The sequence below is a fragment of the Mirounga angustirostris genome, unplaced genomic scaffold (assembly GCF_029215605.1).
Source record: "Mirounga angustirostris isolate CCGP_5_RB_7025 unplaced genomic scaffold, mMirAng1.0.hap1 SCAF_12, whole genome shotgun sequence".
NCBI lineage: Eukaryota > Metazoa > Chordata > Mammalia > Carnivora > Phocidae > Mirounga > Mirounga angustirostris.
This window is the reverse complement of record NW_026991720.1, coordinates 80,880,749-80,902,045: the sequence shown is the minus strand read 5'-3', so window position 1 is coordinate 80,902,045 and position 21,297 is coordinate 80,880,749.

The following is a 21,297-nucleotide window of genomic DNA, read 5'->3' as shown; positions in this document are numbered from 1 at the left end:
ATGTAAATGTATATGCAATTTTCTTCAGTTCTGCCAAATTTCCTCATCAAAGGCTGTAGTATTTTCATTTTCACCAACAGTACATGAGGTCTATTTTCCTACAGCCTAACAGAAGATCAAACATAAAGTTTTGCTAATCTGATAAATTAGAAACAATAATGTGGTATTATTTTAATTTTCAATTTTATTATAAGCAAAATTGAGCACCTTTTCATATGGTTTAGTCATTTGCAACTCCTCTAAACTGTTGATTCTTATCTTTAGTCCATTGTCATACTTGATTGTTACTTTTATTTCTTCTAATATGCCAATATTTCCCAATATCTTATTTTTATTTTTGCTTTGCTTATGGTGATTATTTTTTTTGCCATAAAAATGTTGTTGTTGTTGTTGTGATGATGACATGATGATTGTGTTAGATTCATCAATTTATTCTCATGTAATTTCTGGATTTTGAGTTATAAAAGTTTTCTCTACTCCAGGGTTATAAATAAATTTATTCATATTTCTTCTGTTACTTATATGGTTGCATTTTTTAAAAATTATCTAATCTATTGGATTTCTTTCTGGTATACAGTATAAAAACATTACATTTTCCTGATATTATCCAGTTATTATATCATTTATTAAAGTGTCCATCTTTTCTGCACTTTTACTGAATACTGCATTTTCATGATCATTTGGAACTCTTATCAAGATTTTATATTCTGTTCCATATGTCTATCTACTTAATCATTTGTCAGTATCACAGTTTGCAATTCAGAGGAATTATGTTTTAATATCTACTAAGATCATCTTCCATTGCTCTTCCATTCCCTTCTTCTTTTTTTTTTTTTTTTTCTTACTCTACATGCCTTTGTTCTTCCAGCTCCAGGTAGGGTGAGATCAACAAAAATAAAAACTAATAATATTTCACTGTGAGTTGCTTATTAAATAATTTTATTGTATCTATATTTACAGAACATGCACCCTCTATGTGTCATACACTCTGTCCTTTATAAACATTATTTATTTTTAGTTGTATAAGTAACTATATATTTAATTCTCACCATTTCTTATACTGATATTTCTCCAGCTATTTTGGTTGTCTGGAGTACATTCTCTAGTGAATTCCTCAGAAGGAAGTCATAGGAACAATATTTCCTTAATGCTTTCATATTCCTAAAATTTTATCTGCTTTTTTTATCTATGAGGTCATTTTCTTATGTATAAATTTCCGAAGTCACATTTTGTGTCTTCAAGTTTCCTAAATATGCTATTCCATGAACTTGCAAAAAAAATACTGTAGAAAAGTCTGTTTATAATTTGATTATCACTTTTATAAGTGACTCAGTCTTTCTTCCTAGGGGCTCAAGTATTTTTTTCCTTTTTTTTGTTAATATCTAATAGTTTACTAGAATATGTCTTAAATTCAGCCATTCTGTATTAGTTTTACAGAAACCTATTTTTCCTTTTTTAATATGTAGCCTCAAATCTTCTTTTTTAGGAACATGTTATTTAATGATACTTTTTAGTATTTGTTTCATCCTCCTGCTTTATGTGTGCTTCTCAGGAATTTTTAAAATATGGTTTAAGACGTTACCTCTTCTCTGCATATCTTCTATAGCTATCTTTTTTCTTTATTTATTTCTAATTTTTAAGTCTTTATAATTATTAAATGTTTTAAATAATCACAAACAGGTGGGGATTTTTCTTCCTCTTCAACCATTTAAGAATAAGTTGGTGATGTGATGTCTTATCATCTCCAAATACTTTAATGTATATTTCTTAAAGAGCATTCTCCAACATTATCACAACAAAAACAACAAAATTCTGAAATTAACATTGATACATCTAATACTAAGACCCTCTACCTTTAAAGTTTGACCAGTTGTCTCAATAATATTTTCATAGCAAAAAGATCCAGTTCAGAATCACATTGTCATGCCTCTTTAGTCTCCTTCAATCTGGGAAGTTCTTCAATCTGCCCTTAAGTTTTAATGCCCTTAAGAGCATTTTGAAGATTTAAGGCTGGTAATTTTGAAGAATTTTCCTCAAAATGGATTTGTCTGATATCAACTCATGATAAGATTTGGGTTATGTCATTTTGGATTAAATATCACAAAAGTTATACTGTGTTCTTATTGTGTGCCATCAGTTTGTCTCAGTAATGATGACATCCACTTTAATTACTTGACTAGGATGGTGTCTGCCACTCCAAAGTTCTATTTTATCCTTTACAACTAATAAATATTTTGTGGTGACGTATTTGTGAAAATATATAAGCATTAGTTCACCATCAAACTGTCAATTTATTTATGTATTTATATCTCTATGGAATCATGGTATACTATTTTATATAATGGGCTATAATCTGCAACTATTATTTATTTTGATGTTCAAATTACCCTTATATTGGTTAGGGGGAACCGTTCAAGCTGATTTTTGTGTCTTTTTAACATATTCTCATCGTTCTTTATTTTTTTTAAAGATGTATTTATTTTTTTTTTAAAGATTTTATTTATTTATTCATGAGAGACACAGAAAAAGGCAGAGGGAGAAGCAGGCCCCCAAGGAGCAGAGAGCCCGATGCGGGACTCGATCCCAGGATCCTGGGATCATGACCTGAGCCGAAGGCAGACGCTCAACCATCTGAGCCACCCAGGCGCCCTGTATTTATTTTTAAAGAGAGAGAGAGCACAAGTGGGAGGGGCAGAGGGAGAGAGGGAGAGAGAATCTCAAGCAGACTCCCCAATGAGTGCAGAACGCAATGCGGGGCTCAATCCCAATGGCCTTGAGATTGCAACCTGAGTGGAAAGCAAGAGTTGGATGCTTAACCAGTTGTACCACCCAAGTGCCCCTCTCATCATTCTCTGAGCACATTCTTGCTTGCTGTCACAAGATATTTCAAGTTCATCTTGTATTCTAACTCCTGTCATCTCAAAAAAAGATTTCTCTAAAGAGTTCTTATAGGATAAAATGGTATTTAAAAGTCAGTATCTGCATACTAGGTGTGTTCATTTCTATTGTGATATCATCCTCCTAAGCTTTTTCACTCTTTCAGGAGACATAACTACAGAAATGTGTGTGTGTGTGTGTTTGTATGCATGCACACATACAATTACATCAATATTTATTTATGTAACTACATACATTCATACACACATACATATCTTCCTGCGCACATACATACAATGCAAAACTTAAGTTCATAATAAAACCTTTGATTTAAATTCATCCTCATATTGTTCATTCTATTTTCTCATTTTTCTACATTTGTAACTCCCATGTTGACAGGAGAAACCAGCCTCCATTTATATTTAACGTAGTTATTTTATCAATCTTCCTATCTGTAATAACTGTCCTATTTCTGCTACCATTCTGTTGTCTCACTACATGCTTTGACAGCCTTCTCCCTTTGCTTAAGTTCTGACTTACCATAGGTCCCGTCTTCCACAGATTACCTTCTTCATCAATCTCAGAGTCTACTTCCTACTTGGGGCTCTTTCTGCTGATATAATAGACAGTGGGTATTTAATCCTGTTCTTTCATGTATGAAAATGTACATAACCTTTTAAGAAGAGGAGAAACCTTCCTTTCTCTTCTTCCTTTGCTTTATGCCTTGGTTGTTAGGATCATGGACTCCTAACTTTTGGTCATATAGAATGTACTTAGAGTTGCAAGTATCATAATCAAACAGACTGATTTCAGTGCAGATTCTACCAAGCAAATTAGTTGCACGAGCTTGGGCATATTAAGATTCCTATCCCAGGTACCATACCTAGGATGAGGATTAGGAAAGTAAAAGCCTAAAGAAATTATTATGTATGCAAAGTGCTTATGAGAATGTATGATGAAGAATAAATATTCAGTTTATATGACTAGCATCATGGGTTCCATGGGAAAATCCACTTTTCAGAGAGAAATCATACAATAAAATCCCAGGGAACCCTGCTGTGGGTCTGAATTGTTTGGAAATCCCCTGGAGCAGACACATTGTACAGAGTGTTTCCATACCTCTGAGAAAGAAGGAATGATCACATTTTACCTCATACAAAGCATGTTAAATATACTACTGAATATTAGAAAAATTCTTTTATCCTAATGGAAGATAATCAGGCTTATTTTTAACTAGTGAAAATATAGTTTACATTATATTTTATTAAATCATTAGCAACAAAAAATATTATACCTTCATTTATTAAAAATTATTTTTGTGTACCTATACACTAATAATGCACCAAGTCCCCTATGTCTCTATCAGTTGCTGTCAACTCGACTAGCTTTGTTCCAACAGGCAGATTTTCATAAATATTTATAGGTGCATCTGGTATGTATCTGGGGGATAAAAGGGATTTTTTTTTAATCACGTAGTGTAAACAAATGTCTCTTTTCATCTATGTCACACAATAAATATTTTAAATTTTATGTGATACATATCTTATAAGTTTTAAGTCCCTGGCCTTAAAAAATTTCTTTACAAATCACTATATATATACATACACACATGCACACAGATACAGATAGATAGATTATATATATATATGTATATACATATATATATATGAATGTTTGTGTATTATAAAGCAAAGTTAAAAGTTTCCTCCTACCTATACCTTTTCCCTAGACTTTCTAATGACTGGTAAATTATACTTTATTCCAGAAAACAAAATACTTTGTACACTTCTGCAATCACTTTTTCATTTCATGTATGTTTGGAAATATTTCCATATTAGCAAGTACTTATTATCCAAATCCTCTTTAATAGCTACATTAATTTTGTCATATGAATATATCAATATGCATTTTTCACATTATTTACTTATTAAAGAAAATAGAAAGCTTTGAATTTTTATTCCACCAAATAAAGTTGACTCTCTTCTATGATATTAAGAACAAAATATAAATGAGGTTGACTTGCACTTTATGTAAAAAGAGAAATCATATAGAGCTCATAGATGTGTGCCTTCTAAGTTACTTTGAATATTTGTAAAAAAATTGACAATGGTAACAGTAGCAAAATACTGATATTTACTCCATTGTAAAAATAGTTTCAGAGATTAAATCTTAGCATTTAAATATTTAAATTAACCATTGCTTACATAAAAACCAGACTCTCCTCATTAACATTACTGATATTTATAGTGATAGTGCCAGTGCATGAGTCCAGAGACAGTTTGTCTCAATTTCTCACTGCAACCACTATCTGAAAATGCATTTTAGAAGAAGACAGAATAGTGGGGGTTTTTTTGATTCCTTAAAGTATGCAATTTCCCTTTACATAAAAAAAAATGTTTTAAAAAGAAAATTGAGAAACACTTTAAACAGTTGCTAGCATAAAATGTAGATCCTTTCCCAAAAAAGCTTAAGGTCATTTGTCAAAAGGAGTATCTTCTGTACCCTTATACAGATCTCTATGGTTGTTAATGTTACCTACCAATTGTTATGGAACTTTGACCATATTTTTAAGCATTGGTTTGGGTATGCTATATTTAAGGCAATATAACCAATTTAAATTTGTTGAAATACCAAATTAAAGAATAACTTAAGTTTCATTGTTCAGGAAAAAATATATGTGGAATTAAACAACTATCTTACTTTCGGAAGAATTTGAAAAATCATGGAGAGTTTAGAAACCGCAAAAAAAGGTGTAAAATTTTATTTAAAAAGTTGATATTCCAATGACCAAATAATTAAGAAATGTAAGTTTAATAAAATAATAACTAATAAGTCTGATGAAGTCAAAGAATGGTTTTAATTTTGTTTTATTAAATATAATTCTATAATTAATAAGTAGATTGTGTGTATAAGCAAAAAAGCACTTTAAAGTGCTTTCAGTTCTATGAGATTATACCTTCTTGAGCTTCCTATTTTAGTAATATTTCAAATAAGTGAGAAGAAACTGAAGATTACAAGGAATATTCAACTAAAATGTGGCATGACAAAAACCATATTACCACTAAAGTAAATTGTTATCCAGAAAAAAAAAAATGTACAAATTGCCTAAAAGTCAAGGTTAAAGGGTGATTTAAATGAAACATTTATCCTCAAATATGTCAATTTTCCCATTCTTGGACGCTGTCTTTATTTTTATTTATTTATTTATTTATTTTTTTAAGATTATTTATTTATTTGAGAGAGAGAGAGAATGAGAGACAGAGAGCACGAGAGGGAAGGGGATCAGAGGGAGAAGCAGACCCCCTGCCGAGCAGGGAGCCCGACGTGGGACTCGATCCCGGGACTCCAGGATCATGACCTGAGCTGAAGGCAGTCGCTTAACCAACTGAGCCACCCAGGCGCCCGGACGCTGTCTTTAAAAATGGGGTTCCCTATGACAGCATAGCTGTTCTGAATTAACCATTCATTTATTTATTCATTTTCAGTATATCCATTAAGTATCAAACACTGATATTTAAAATGAGCAACACAGGGACACCTGGGTGGCTCAGTCAGTTATGCGGCTGCCCTCAGCTCAGGTCATGATCCCAGGGTCCTGGGATCAAGCCCTGCATCGGGCTCCCTGCTCCACGGGAAGCCTGCTTCTTCCTCTCCCACTCCTCCTGCTTGTGTTCCCTCTCTCGCTGTGTCTCTCTCTGTCAAATAAATAAATAAAATAGAGTGAGCAACATGTAGTTTTTGCCTACACAGAGCTTACAGCAGAGCATAAAAGCATGAGGGAGATAGTAACAGCTTCTCAGAAGAGATGACAAGGCAACAAGTGACAGGGCATATAGTGGTGAGGAGCCCATACTAAAGTTAGGCTGCTTGTATTGTAGTCATGATTCATTCTTTTACCAGCTCGATGATCTTTGGTGAGCTACTTATTTATTTGGACTTAGTGTCTTCCCCTGTAATAATGATATCTACTTCACAGGGTTTTCATAAGCATGAAGTAAATTATTATTTGTAAAGCACCTTGCAGATACCTAGCACCTACTGAACATAATGTAAATACCCTGTTTTTTTAGAAAACAGATGGGAGACAATAAATATGTGATGTTTTAGAAATCAAGGTAAGAGTGCCAACACAGTACTAGACGTACAGCAGAGATTGAATAAAATGTTTCAGACCAATGAATTTATTGTTTCTAGCTGTTTTAAGTCAACAAGACACAGAGACCCTTGAAATTGGTAGAGTTCATGCTTTCATACAAGAATATTTTCCTGAGTACTGACCATATGATGCATAGTGCAGTACACTAATGACAAGAACTAAATTAGAAATAACCTTACCATAGAGGAAATCCAGTTCTAGTGGGAACACTGACATGTAATCCAAAAGAGGGTGAAAGTTGATCAAATGTAAATTTGCTCTGAGATCACGTTGGTGGCCAGAGTAAAATAATTTGCCATGATACTTCCAGAATATCATGGAAATAAAATTATGGGAGAGAGAAAGAAAGAAAGATTGAGAGAGAGAGAGCGAACCCATAATAGTTAAGACTGTACTAACATTTGGTCCAAGAATAGCTAAGCCATGAAATTAGTAGATAAACTTTCCCCGAGGCCAGCAATGCCTTAGGGATGCCTGGCAGAGTCAAAAGATAAAAAAATGAGACATTTGCTCAACACCATCCAATATGTAAACATGTAAAGCTCTTTTAAAACACCGTCCAAATATGTAAACATATAAAGCTCTTTTAAAGATGAACTCAGGTGTGGGGAAAACAAACAAACAAACAAGCAAACAAACAAAGCATGAGTGAACAAACCACCTTGAGCTTTAGTTGGTCAAGGGTGGGAGGAACAATCAGGATTAAAATTCCAGAATTAAATTGAAATATTAGCAAATTGAATATAGCAGTCTATATTCAAAATTACCTTATATGGGGTACATTATATGCCAGAAACACAAGGATAATGTAATAATAGAAAATATATTAAAATAACTTGAACTTTAATAGATTTTTAAAAACTGTATAATTCTCTAAGCAGATGAAGAAAAATGTTACAATAGAAAGAAGCAGCTGTCATTTTTCATAGATATTTTATGAATGTTAACACATAGAAAATGAAAATTATCTAGAAATTATTAGAATCAATATGAGACATTAGTAAAATTGTTGTTTTCAAGATCAAGACATAAAAATCAATTGTTTCCTCTATAATCCTGAAGAATAATTAGGAATGGATAGTTACCAAAAAGTCCAAGTAATCTAGGAATGTCATATATGCAATGTGTAAAAATACAAAATTTTATGGAGAAAAGCACAGAATGTTGCTGAAGTACTTTATGAAGTTCTGAATAAATGAAGAAATCCTCCAGGTTTATGGATGATAAAGATACTAATTCTCTTCAATCTAATTTAAAAACTCAATGCAATTAAAATCAAAATGTCAATGGGGCTTTTTTCATAAAGTTAATCCTGAACGTTACATGAAAGTAAAGAAACAAAAACAACCAAGGCACTTCACTTGGGAGTGAATGAAAAACAGCAAAGTTGATAATATGAGAGATGACCCTACAATACCAGAGTGAATGCAGTATGATAAGCCCTTAGCCAATTGTCATGGAGAAACAGTTGTTGCTTTCTATTTTTTCTCTAACTCTTACACAGTGAAAAAAGTCCTGGTCAAAATATTCGCAGTTTATAAAGGCTTGTTCTAAGTAAGCTGATATTTTTAAAAAGTGCCCAGTAAGTGACTACTGGAAACATCGAGAAATGATTAAAGAAACTGGAAAACATTTGAAATCCAAGTGGTCCCATTTCCCAGGATGATTTGGTAGGAAAATGATTTTTGTTTTTTCTATCCCCTCATACTTCTCCTTTCCAAATGTTTGCAAATTTGAAATTTAACCAGAACATTGAGGGAAGAAAGACTTAGGCTAGGTCTCTACAGGTAAAGCCAAGGATGGAGGCAATTCTCCAGATAATTCATGACTGCAAAAAGTGTAATTTTATTTAATTACTGAGAACATTGTGTCAGCTCTATGCTTTTGAATATAGAGATAATCCTTTCTCCAACTTTTAAACATATCTGAAGAAGCAAATACAAAAATTGAAAAAAATATTTAAATAAAGTCTAATGGGAAAAGTAAAATGAATCAGATAAGCTTCTGAATTTCTTGTCTTAAACAGAATTTTTGCTTTACCTATGTGAATATGAAAATGCAATTATATGCAATTTGATATTTTTAAAATTTCAATTTATGTAAGTTTTAAAAATTTATTCTTATTGAAAATACTGAAAATTATTCTTATTGAAGGGTATTGAAAGATGTTTATTTTAGTGTCAAATTTATATTAATTTTCATCTTAGGATTTGTTTCATAGTCTGAAAAAAGTTCTATGTTTTTAGAAATAACACCATTATGGGAATCCAAAACGAAGTAGGCAGTGACATTAACTGAAGAATTTAATATTAAAAACTTAAAAACACACACATACAAATAGTTAACACATTATTGGAAAAGCATGGATTCTGAACTGACAGTTTTGATGTAATTATTTGCCAAGACCTAACTAAACCAAAATTATTTTTCTAAAGACAATGCTCATAAAATAAAAGCTAAACTTTTTTTCAGTTTCAGACTTCAAAAAGCAATCTGAAAATTCTTTCATATTTTTAGTTGTATCTTTTTGCAAAGATTTTTATGCTTAAGTATCAAAGCCTTTTTTTTTGTAAATAGCTATCATTGGTTTTATAATTAGTTTATTTTCTAGTGTTGCATTTATAGATTTTCCTAATATATAAGTAAGTCATTCCCTCTTGTATGCTCAGGAAATGTATCTCAAGAAGGCACATGTACTGAATTATTTGGAAGAAGCCATTTGATCTCATCTTTGTAATGATTTTCTGTATGGCACAATAAAATACTGCTTTAGACAAAGATTTTTTTTTTTTTTATGAACATCGTCATGTTCCTCTCCACTGTTATCACCCTTGCTTATAGCTGGGCTCAGTTTCAAGATAAATATTAACGATTTTGAAAAGGATTCAGTAAAGACATGATATTTTTAAAAAATTTACATGCAGTTTCTGGCCCAAAGAAAAACAATAAAACCTGGGAGATGTGGTATTCAATGCCATTTCCAAAAGACATCACAGTTATTTTGATGGGTGTATTAACTGATTTTTACTTGTCTATAAGTGAACAACCCAAGTTGGCTTACGTTTGACTAAAACCCATTAAATGTTCTCACGAAAAAAAGTCTCCTTTTCTTTGTTTCTCCCCTTATTGGTATAGTTTTGGATTTGTTAAAAAATGTTTTCCAAGATTTTTGTTGTTCTTTCCCAGTGACTTTTGCAATAAAATTCAGAAATTATAAGTTTTATGTATGGAAAATATACATGTAAACATGTGTTTAAAAATATACATGTAAACATGTGTTAATAAACATACATGCATATATCTGGGCCTAAACCCAGACATATACCCACACACCGTAAGCACACACATCCATATTCCCTGACCCTACCCCCTCACACACATTCACATGGTCACATACATGGAGTTTCTGAACCTGGTAAAGCAGAACTTACATTTTTCCTCAGTCTAAAATTCACGTGAGCAAAAAACCTGGAGGGCTGATCAATGCCTCATTATAATCAGGTCACCAGAAAAATTATATACAGACTAAGTTCTCCAGCAAGTTACCCCCTAAACTTTTGTTTTAACCATATTCTCTTCTCTAAGCTATGTTTGTGAGCCAATTGTTAGAGTAAGTTTGAATAAATGGAAAAAATTTAGTTTGCCCTAATAATTAAAGGTAGAATTACAACATATAGGGCAGAATATTCCAGTGTATTAGTGATTTATAATATATTATATAATCAAGAAACCAAAATTTGTCTTACAAATTAGAATAGAGATCATATGGAGAAGTATGAGGGGATAGATATCAGAAAACTCTCAGATAATCTAGAATGATGGATTATCTTGTATTTCTTCTTTACCACCACTTAATCTGTAATTATTTTGTCATTTATTATTTATTAATTCATTGTATTTTATTAATTATTGCTAAAACCAGAAATAATATGAAGATATACCCTTTATTCAAGTTACATGTATAATAAAGAAAATATGCCTGATCTAGGATGAATAAAAGGCAGGGAAACATGAAAGGTTATTCTCTCAGCTATGTAAATGTCATCAGATAAATGGAAATAAATGTAAGCTTTAGTTTTTCAAAGTGCTTTCAGACTATTGTAGGTCTATTGCTTTCATTTTCAAGTCATATCATTTTTAGTTTATGTTACGATAGTCAAAGATTTAAAATCCTTCTTCCACTTCAATGACTACCATAAATATAAAGAATACTTCAATTTATAGCCTGATTAAATAATTTTTTACTCATTTAAAATTTGAGGCCATTTTTAGTCAAATTTGGAAAAATAAATAAATAGATGATAAAGAAACACTTACTTCAATTTCTTGTCCTGGATCTGGGTCTCTTGCAAGAATCGTATATATTAAAGTAGATGCAGGAACATTTTCAGGAACAGACACTGAAACACCTGTACAGTTATATAAACCATGAACATTAAATTCAAACATTCTTGGGGCTCGTGGGTGGCTCAGTGGATTAAGCATCTGCCTTTGGCTCAGGTCATGATCCCAGGGTCCTGGGATCAAATCCCATATGGCATATGGGCCTCCCTGCTCAGCTGGGAGTTTGCTTCTCCCTCTCCCTCTGCTGCTCACCTGATCGCACTCTCTGTCTCTCATAAATAAAATCTTAAAAAAAAATAAAAATCAAACATTCTTTCACCACCTCTTGTTTCTTATTGGTGCCATAAGTTGTCATGCTATATTTCTCCCCATAGCAGTTGTCTTAATGATACTTATTTCACAAATAGAAAAAAAGACCCCGAATAATTATTCTCATTGACATCTATTTTAAGAGAGCTAACATTACAATATCAGTTTCATATTTTTACATTTAAATTTTGGGCTGGTGTCTAGAATGGGCTATAATTGCTCAGAATTTGGTGCAGAGTCAATGGTCATTAAGATATGATTTCAACTTTGATTCCTTTTTTTTTTTTTTTTTTTAGATTTTATTTATTTGCGAGAGAGAATGAGAGACAGAGAGCACGAGAGGGAGGAGGGTCAGAGGGAGAAGCAGACTCCCTGCTGAGCAGGGAGCCCGATGCGGGACTCGATCCCGGGACTCCAGGATCATGACCTGAGCCGAAGGCAGTCGGTTAACCGACTGAGCCACCCAGGCGCCCCTCAACTTTGATTCCTTTATGGTAGATGATTTAAATTTTTTATCTCTTTTCACAATAATGTACAAAAAAAACAGAACACAGGCTGTAAAGTCAGGAAGAAATGAATTTGAATTTCTGATCCATCAATATTCTTATCTGTACAATGGAGATAAAGTACATTTTCAACCCTAGACTAGTTCTGAGGACTAAATAAAATATACACTACACATCTCACAAGTGCTCATGAAATGTTAGTTTCTTTCTTCAACCACGCTCCTATTTTCCTTTCAATGTTACCTGTGATTGCTGTGATTCTCACTCATCTCAAAGTTGAACAACACTAATGGAAACATAGTTAAACCACAGGCAATTTCTTGACCTGCTAGGTGATTCTACAAATGATATTCTTTTCTAAAAAAAGAGTGTTCCTGCTTTCTGTACACTTGAATCTTGGGTATCAAGTCCCGGGACTGTAATTGGGAGTAGGTAGTCCTGCAAAAGCCTCATATAATTTGACCATTTCTAAGAATGTAATGAAACAATTTTTGTGTGAATGGATCTTTCTTATTTTAAACCTTGGCTTCAAACTGAACCATCTGTAAACAGATTCCCTAATTTAGTGGTTTGCTGTAGTTTAAGGCAACTGGATAATTTAACACAGTAAGCGAATTGGTTATGTGTATGTCACATCAGCCACCTGCAAATTGTGTCAATATCCTGTTTTGGGTAACCTCACAGAGACTCACAATTACCCTATTTTCTTTCCTAATATCCCTGTCCCAAAGTTCATAAAATCACATGATGAAAGAGAAGGGCATCTTGATCTTGATACTGCCTGAGCAGTTTATGCTGATTGAGCCAAGTGTGTGGTAGAAATCAGGTCAGAATGACCTCCTTGGGACCCATGTGTATCTTTTCAAAACTTTCTATAATTTGGGGGAAACCAAAAGGAAATTACAAAAAACATGAGTTAAATTGTCTCAAAGTGATCCAGAAGATAATGTTTTCATAAACACCAGCCCTATACGCTGGTACACTGCCAAGGCCTTCCTAGGAGACTTTTCTTTTTTAAGTTTGGCCTCTGTGAATAGGTCCCTTTAGCACAAACTCTTATTTTGTATAATGTTTTATTCCTCATACCAGAAGGTAGAAAAGTAAGAGACTTTATGGTAAGAAGTCTGATTGTGTGTGTGTGTGTGTGTGTGCGTGCGTGTGTTAGAATTTGGAGCTCCCCAAACAGTGATGTTTCTTAAAAATAGAGAAGAGATAATGCTGGTGGTGAGAAATGGATAGATGCCATAGTGGACAGGAATCCAGAAAAAAAAAAGAAAAAAAAAACCTATTTTAATGAAGTTTGCCTTTGTTCCACTTGCCCTCCATTTTATTTTTCTCTCATTATCTGCCAGTTAGCTGAGTAGTTTTCCTAATAGAAATAGTGAAAGGAAGAAAAGCAGTCAAAAAACAGAGAAGGTAGAAAGAGTAGAGAGGGTTTTTGGGGTTTTTTTGTTTTGTTTTGTTTTGTTATGAGTAGAGAGGGTTTTAATATGAAAGATAAGTAAGCAAATAAGGTTAGATGTTGGGGTTAATGTAGAGCATGAAATCATCCATAATACCTTGCTTGCTAAAAAGTAACACAGAGGCCACTGGGACCAGGGAAGATTTCGGAGAAGAGTGTAGGCCTTTGGAATGCCGACACCTGCGTGACCACTCTGCCGTAGGAATGCTGGGGGGAGTTGCCTTCCCTGAAGCTTTCTTAGCCCAAACAGCCACACTGTGATCTAAGAGATGTATGCATTGTCCTCTAGGCTATGTGTAGCAGAACTCGTAGAACATGCAGATTAGCATATCTTATCTTTCTCATAAACAGATCCTCCTAGTTCCAGTAAGACCCCTTGTCACACATCACATGCTTGAGAAAGAGTGATAAAGATTTATGATTATCCAGAGGACCAATGAAGGTGAGAACAAAGGGTCTTTGTCTCTGAGCATTGACCCCCTTGCCTTCTCCTTTCTTTCACAGCAAAGTTTGGAGTAATTGTTCATCTGTCGATACAGGGATTGCTGGCTATGCCTGGCAGTTAGAAATACATGGAGGGAGAAGAATAGAGAGACTAACTAACAGAAGAGAGAAAATTGATGAGCTCCAGTTGACCCAACTAAATCCAAATCAAGCCAACTTTTATTTTCTGAAATCCTACTATATGCAAAGTTTCAAGTTCATTCAAATGTTTAAAAGTTTTTATTTTCAGTACATCCTATGAAAAATATTAACACAAATACAAGTGAAGTCAGGGAATAGTATATGGCACTAATGAGAAGAACATGCTTTATTATTTTATACACATGGGTATACTGATTCCAATTAATATATTATGAATGTTTTTTTTTGAGTAGAATTTTAAAAATGAAGTCTGGGAAGGTGATCCCCCCTGCTTTGCTTTTCTTTTTCAACATTACTTTGGCTATTCAGGGTCTTTTGTGGTTCCATATGAATTTTACGATTGTCCGTTCTAGTTCTGTGAAAAATGATGGTGTTATTTTGATCAGGATTGCACTGAATGTATAGATTACTTTGGGTAGTACAGACATTTTAACAATATTTGTTCTTCTAATCCATGAGCATAGAATGTTTTGTTTTGCTTTGTTTTTCCATTTCTTTGTGTCTTCTTCAGTTTCTTTCATGTGTTCTATAATTTTGAGCATACAGATCTTTTACCTCTTTGGGTAGGTTTATTCCTGGGTATCTTATGGTTTTTGGTGCTGTTATAAATGGCACCAATTCCTTGATTTCTCTTTATGCTGCTTTGTTATTGGTATATAGCAATGCAACAGATTTTTGAATGTTGATTTTATATCCTGCAACTTTGCTGAATTCATGTATTCGTTCTAGCAATTTTTTGGTGGTCTTTTGGGTGTTCTCTATACAGTATCATGTCATCTGCAAAGTTTGACTTCTTCCTTGCCAATTTGTATGCATTTTATTTCTTTTTGTTTTTTGATTGCTGAGGCTAGGACATCCAGTACTATGTTGAATAACAGTGGTGAAAGTGGACATTCCTGTGGTGTTTCTGACCATAGGGGAAAAGCTCTCAGTTTTTCCCCATTGAGGATGATACTAGCTGTGGATCCTTTGTATATGGCCTTTATGATGTTGAGGTATGGTACATCTATCCTTACTTTGTTGAGGGTTTTTATCAAGAAAGGATGCTATATTTTGTCAAATGCTTTTTCTGCATCTATTGAGAGAATCTTATGGTTCTTATCCTTTCTTTTATTAATGTGTTGTATCACATTGATTGATTTGTGGATATTGAACCACACCTGCAGCCCAGGAGTAAATCCCACTTGATCATGAATAATTCTTTTAATATACTATTGTATTAAATTAGCTAGTATTTTGTTGAAAATTTTTATATCCATGTTCATCAGAGATATTGATCTGTAATTCTCCTTTTTAGTGGGATATTTGGTTTTGAAATCAATGTAATCTGGCCTCATAAAATGAGTTAGGAAGTTTTCCTTCCATTTCTATTTTTTGGAACAGCTTCAGAAGAATAGGTATTAATTATTCTTTAAGTGTTTGGTAGAATTTTCCTGGGAAGCCATCTGGTCCTGGACTCCTGTTTGTTGAGAGATTTTTGATTACTGCTTCAATTTCCTTGCTGGTTATGGGTCTGTTCAGATTTTCTATTTCTTCCTGTTTCAGTTTTGGTAGTTTATATATTTTTAGAAATTGATCCATTTCTTCCAGATTGCCTAATTTTTTGGCATGTAATTGCTCATAATATTCTCATAATTATATTTCTGAAGTGATGGTTGTGATCTTTTTTCTTTCATTTATGACTTTATTTATTTGGGTCCTTTTTCTTTTCTTTTTGATAAGTCTGACTAGGGGTTTATCAATTTTGTTAAACCTTTCAAAGAACCAGCTCCTACTTTCATTGGTCTATTCTAGTGGTTTTTTTTTTTCTATGTCATTTATTTCTTTATTCCTTTTTTTTTTTAGATGTTATTTATTTATTTGACAGAGAAAGACATAGTGGGAGAGGGAACACAAGCTGGGGGGTGGGAGAGGGAGAAGCACGCTTTCTGCTGAGCAGGGAGCCCAATGTGGGGCTCGATCCCAGGACCTTAAGATCATGACCTGAGCTGAAGGCAGATGCTTAACAACTGAGCCACCCAGGCGCCCCTATCATTTATTTCTGCTCTAATCTTAATTATTTCCCTTCTTCTGCTGGTTTTAGGCTTCATTTGCTATTCTTTTTCCAGCTCCTTTAGTTGTAATGTAAGGTAGTATATTTGAGACTTTTCTTACTTCTTGAGGAGGGCCTTTATTTCTATATACTTTCCTTTCAGGACTTCCTTTGTGGCATCCTAAAGGTTCTGGACTGTTGTGTTTTTATTTTAATTTGCTTCTTTAATTTCCTGGTTAACCCATTCATTCTTTAGTAGGATGTTCCTTAACTTCCATGTATTTGAGGTCTTTCCAAATTTTGTCTTGTGGTTGACTTCAAGTTTCATAATGTTGTCTGAAAATATGCATGGTATGATCTCATATCATTTTGTACTAGTCGAAGCCTGATTCGTGACCCAGAATGTGATCTATTCTGGAGAATGTTCCATGTGCACTTGAGAAGAATGCGTATTCTGCTGCTTTAGGATGAAGTGTTCTGAGTATAACTGTTAAGTCCACCTGGTCTAGTGTGTCATTCAAAGCCACTGTATCCTTGTTGATCTTCTGCTTAGATGATCTGTCCTTTGTTGGGAGGGGGGTGTTAAAGTCCCATACTATTTTTGTATTATTATCAGTGAGTTTCCTTAAGTTTGTTATTAACTGATTTCTATATTTGGCTGTTCCCAAGTTGGGGGTATAAATATTTACAATTGTTAGATCTTCTTGTTGGATAGGTCTCTTTATTATGATCTAGTGCACTTCTTCATCTCTTATTATAGTCTTTGGTTTAAAATTTAGTCTGTCTGGGGCACCTGGGTGGCTCAATTGGTGAGATATCCAAATCTTGATTTTTGGCTCAGGTCATGATCTCAGGGTCATGGGATCGAGCCCCACATTGGGCTCTGTGTTCAGCGCAGTCTGCTTGTCCCTCTCCCACAGCTCCTACCCCTGCTCATGACTTCTCTCTCTCTCTTTTTCTCTCTCTCTCTACTGAATAAATAAATAAAATCTTTAAAATCTAGTTTGTCTGATATAAATATGGCTCCTCCAACTTTCTTTTGATGTCCATTGGCATAATTGATGGTTCTCCACCCCCTCACTTTCAATCTGGAAGAGTCTGGGTCTAAAATGAGTCTCTTGTAAGCAGCAAATTGATGGATCTTGTTTTGTTTTGGCTTTGGTTTTGTTTTTTTTATCCTTTCTCATACCTACGTCTTTTGATTGGAGCATTTAGTCCATTTACATTCAGAATAATTATTGATACGTAAAAATTTAGTGCTATTGTATTACCCGTAAAGTCTTTGTTTCTGTAGATTGTCTGAGTTCCTTTCTTGTCTTTGTTGCTTTTCATCTCTCTTTCCCACTCAAAGGGTCCCCTTTAATATATCTTACAGAGCTGGTTTAGTGTTCATGAACTCCTTTAGTTTTTGGTTGTCTTGGAAACTCTTTATCTCTCTTTGTATTCTGAATGACAGGCTTACTGGATATAGTATTCTTGACTGCATATTTTTTCCCATTTAGCATATTGAACATATAATGCCATTCTCTTCTGGCCTGCTGGGTTTCTATGGACAGGTTTGCTGTTAACCTTATATGTCTATGCTTATAAGTTAAGGACCTTTTGTCCCTAGCTGCTTTCAGAATTCTCCCTTTGTATTTGTATTTTACAAGTTTCACTATGATATGTCTTGGTGTTGACCTATTTTTGTTGATTTTGAGGGGAGTTCTCTGTGCCTCTTGGACTTGAATGCCCATTTCCTTCTCCAGATTAGAGAAGCTCCCAGTTATAATTTGTTCAAATAAACCTTCTGCCCCTTTTCCCCACTGTCCTGTGACTCCCATGATACAGATATTGTGCTTTGTGGAATTGCCTAGTTCCCTAAGTCTATATTCATGATCTAATAGTTTTCTTTACCTCTTCTTTTCAGCTCCATTATTTTCCATAACTTTATCTTCTATATCACCTATGCATTTCTCTGCTTCTTCCATCTTCATTGTGATTACATTCAGTTGGTTTCGCATCTCAGTTATAGAATTTTTTATTTCAGCCTGATTAGTTTTTATGTCTTTTATTTCTGCAACAGGGTTTCCCTCGTGTCTTCTATGCTTCTTTCAAGCCTAGTTAGTATTCTTATGGACGGCTGTTCTAAATTCTTGTTCAGATATATTGCTTATATCTGTTTTGAACAAATTATTGGCTGTGATTTCTTCTTGATCTTTCTTTTGGGGAGAATTCTTCCATCTTGCCATAGGTCTAGGTTTCTGTCTTTTGTGTATTATGAAAGCTTGTTATGTTTCCTGCTCCTGAGAGTAATACTGTGTTAAGAAGGGGTCATACACTGTCCAGGGCCTGGTGCTTCAGGAAGTATTTCTGGTGTAAGCTGTGTGCACTCTGCTGTTGTGTTTTGGCTGCCCTTTCCCACAGGTTAGTCCTCTGCACAGTTCCTCCTTGCTTGCAGTGGGGAGTGTCTGGACTCTCAACTAGGTGTGCTTTGACTTGTTAAGATAAGCCTGATAAAAAAAAAAAAAAAAAAAAAAAAAAAAAACAAATCAAAAAGCCTGATCCAAGAAAAGAGAAAAGGGAAAGGAATAGAAAGGCAAACAAGCCAACAAACAAAAAACTATAAGCCTGATTACAAAGAAAAAGAAAAAGAAGGAAAAAAGAAGAAGAAGAAGACACCTAATCCAAAAAATGAGAAAAGGAAACAAACAAACCAACAAATGGACAAAACACTCCAAGTCTGATTCCAAAGAAAAAATAAAAATAAAATAAAATAGTAAAAAATAAAATATAAAATATAAAAAATAAATAAAAAGGAAAGCCTGGTCCTATATCCACCAGAACTGAAGCTGATGCTTTGGAGTACTCTATAATTGGTAGACTTGGTTGATGCAGCGGGGACCTTTGAGGGAGAGACCTCACTGCGCTGATTTGCAGTCAGGACTGCCCTAGTACAGATGCCCCTGCTGGGCGTAGGGGGGCGGGTTTTGGTGTAAGTGATTCCAGCTTCCACTGGAGTTGTTCTTCTTCTCTCTGAAATCTGACTGTGCTGGTGGGCCAGTGGGGGCCAGTGGGGGTCGGGGGTGGGTGATGGCATCATCTTGCCCTCTCTTCCCTGAGGAGGGGAAGTCATGGCTACTGCTGTTCAGGAGCCCCTCACAGAAAAACGAACAATCTCCCCTTCTGTGTCCCAGGCTTTCCTCAGATCCCTGCCCTCAACCTGTCTGTGCCCAGGCTGTCAGCAGGCCTGACAGCACAGTTCTCTTGTGTTTTATCTCTTGCCATCGGCTGGGATTCAAAACTCCAAATCTTAGAAGACCCAGCAAGGTGTGGACCCGTTCCCCAACCCTGGAGGAGAGCCTTGCAACATTGCACCCTGCATCGTTCTGTCCTAGAAAAGTGGTCACACGCCTGCACAGATGCCAGTAGTCTATGTGAAGCACAGTGAAAAGTTACAACCAGGTTATCTGCCTTCTGTGTGTGCCCCTGTTCCCTGCTGTTGAATAGCGATTCAATAGTGCCTGGTAGACCTTTCATCTTTGGGGAGGCAATATACCCTCTTCCAAATGTGCTCCAGGAAGGGGAATGTTCTCTCCCAGTGTAACCGAGGGGATCCCCACACCACAGCATCTTGCTCAAACCCTACGATCTGCTCTCTCTCCTTCTCTCTCTCTTTCTCCTTGATTTTGCTCCACAAAAAAGGGTTCCTTCTCCTCTGCAGCACCGTGGCTTTTCTCTCCCCTAATTCATGCCTCTGAACCTTGCATCTGTCACATTCTCTTCCCCAAATTGTGCAGATTATTTTCTTAATCCTCAGATCAATTTCCTAGTTGTTCAAAATGATTTGATGCTGATCTGATTGTGTTTCCGGGATGAGTCTAGTCCAAGGTCCCCCTACTACTCTGCCATCTTAACTCCCCTCTCCTCTTACAATTTCCAAGGTTACCTGTTAATTCATATGTTACAGATAAATTTAAAATAATTTTGTAATTACTTCTATACCCAATCTGCCACATAAAGAAATAATTGTTTGAATGTTAAATTACTCTAACTTTGATTATTATATATATATTTTTTTTTCTTTTTAGGAGTTTATCTCTCACTATATTCAGTTATTTTGTATACTTCTCTTTCATAAAACTCAAAAAAACTTTATAATTTCAAGTTTTACTTTAATTTGTTTTTACTCTACCTTTGTTTTATGAATGTTATCAATAAAATTGACTTGTAATATACATGTTCCTGTTGAAAAACTTGAGTCACAGACAATAGGATCATCTACAGTCTTCACAAAAACTATAAATATATAGGTACTGGTATTATTTCCATTATCTCTGGCTTCAGTTTCCAACTTGAGTGATCAGGATTCAAAGGCTAAAGAAGAGTGATTAGGCCTGTGACTAAAGAAAAGAAAAAAGTGAAGAATCAAATAATGAAGGATACATTAATTTATTCATATTCATGGTATTTTACTCAATTATATATGTTTTTAACAAATGAGAAAAGTTGATGTTTAACAATTCTACATTCGTTGAAAATGTTTCTTTAAAAATGCCCACTTTATGCTTATTTTTAAAATATAATTAAATATTTTAAAAGGTTTCATCATATTTTCTTCCAAGTCTCGAATTTGCCATTTTTGTATTTATCAAGCATGGGGAGCATCTCTAGTTTTAAAATAACAGAAACAAACCGCTATATTTGATTTTAATTAGTGTTAAAGAATTAATAGTATTTTTAAGCCCGAAAAGAGCAGCCAAGTTATATTAAAGTCCTAATCATGTATTGCTTCTGCCATCCAATTTAAGTCAATCCTATTGTATAGAAAGATGGAAATGAACTCAAGGGTCAAACTCAGGAAAAGTTTTGAAGATGGAGATGATTATTCATCCCTTGTGCCACCATGAGACATTCTCCATTGAGTGGGGTGGATGAGGGAAGATAGCAGCAGTGATTTCATTTCTTATAGTTTTTTTTGCCAGTC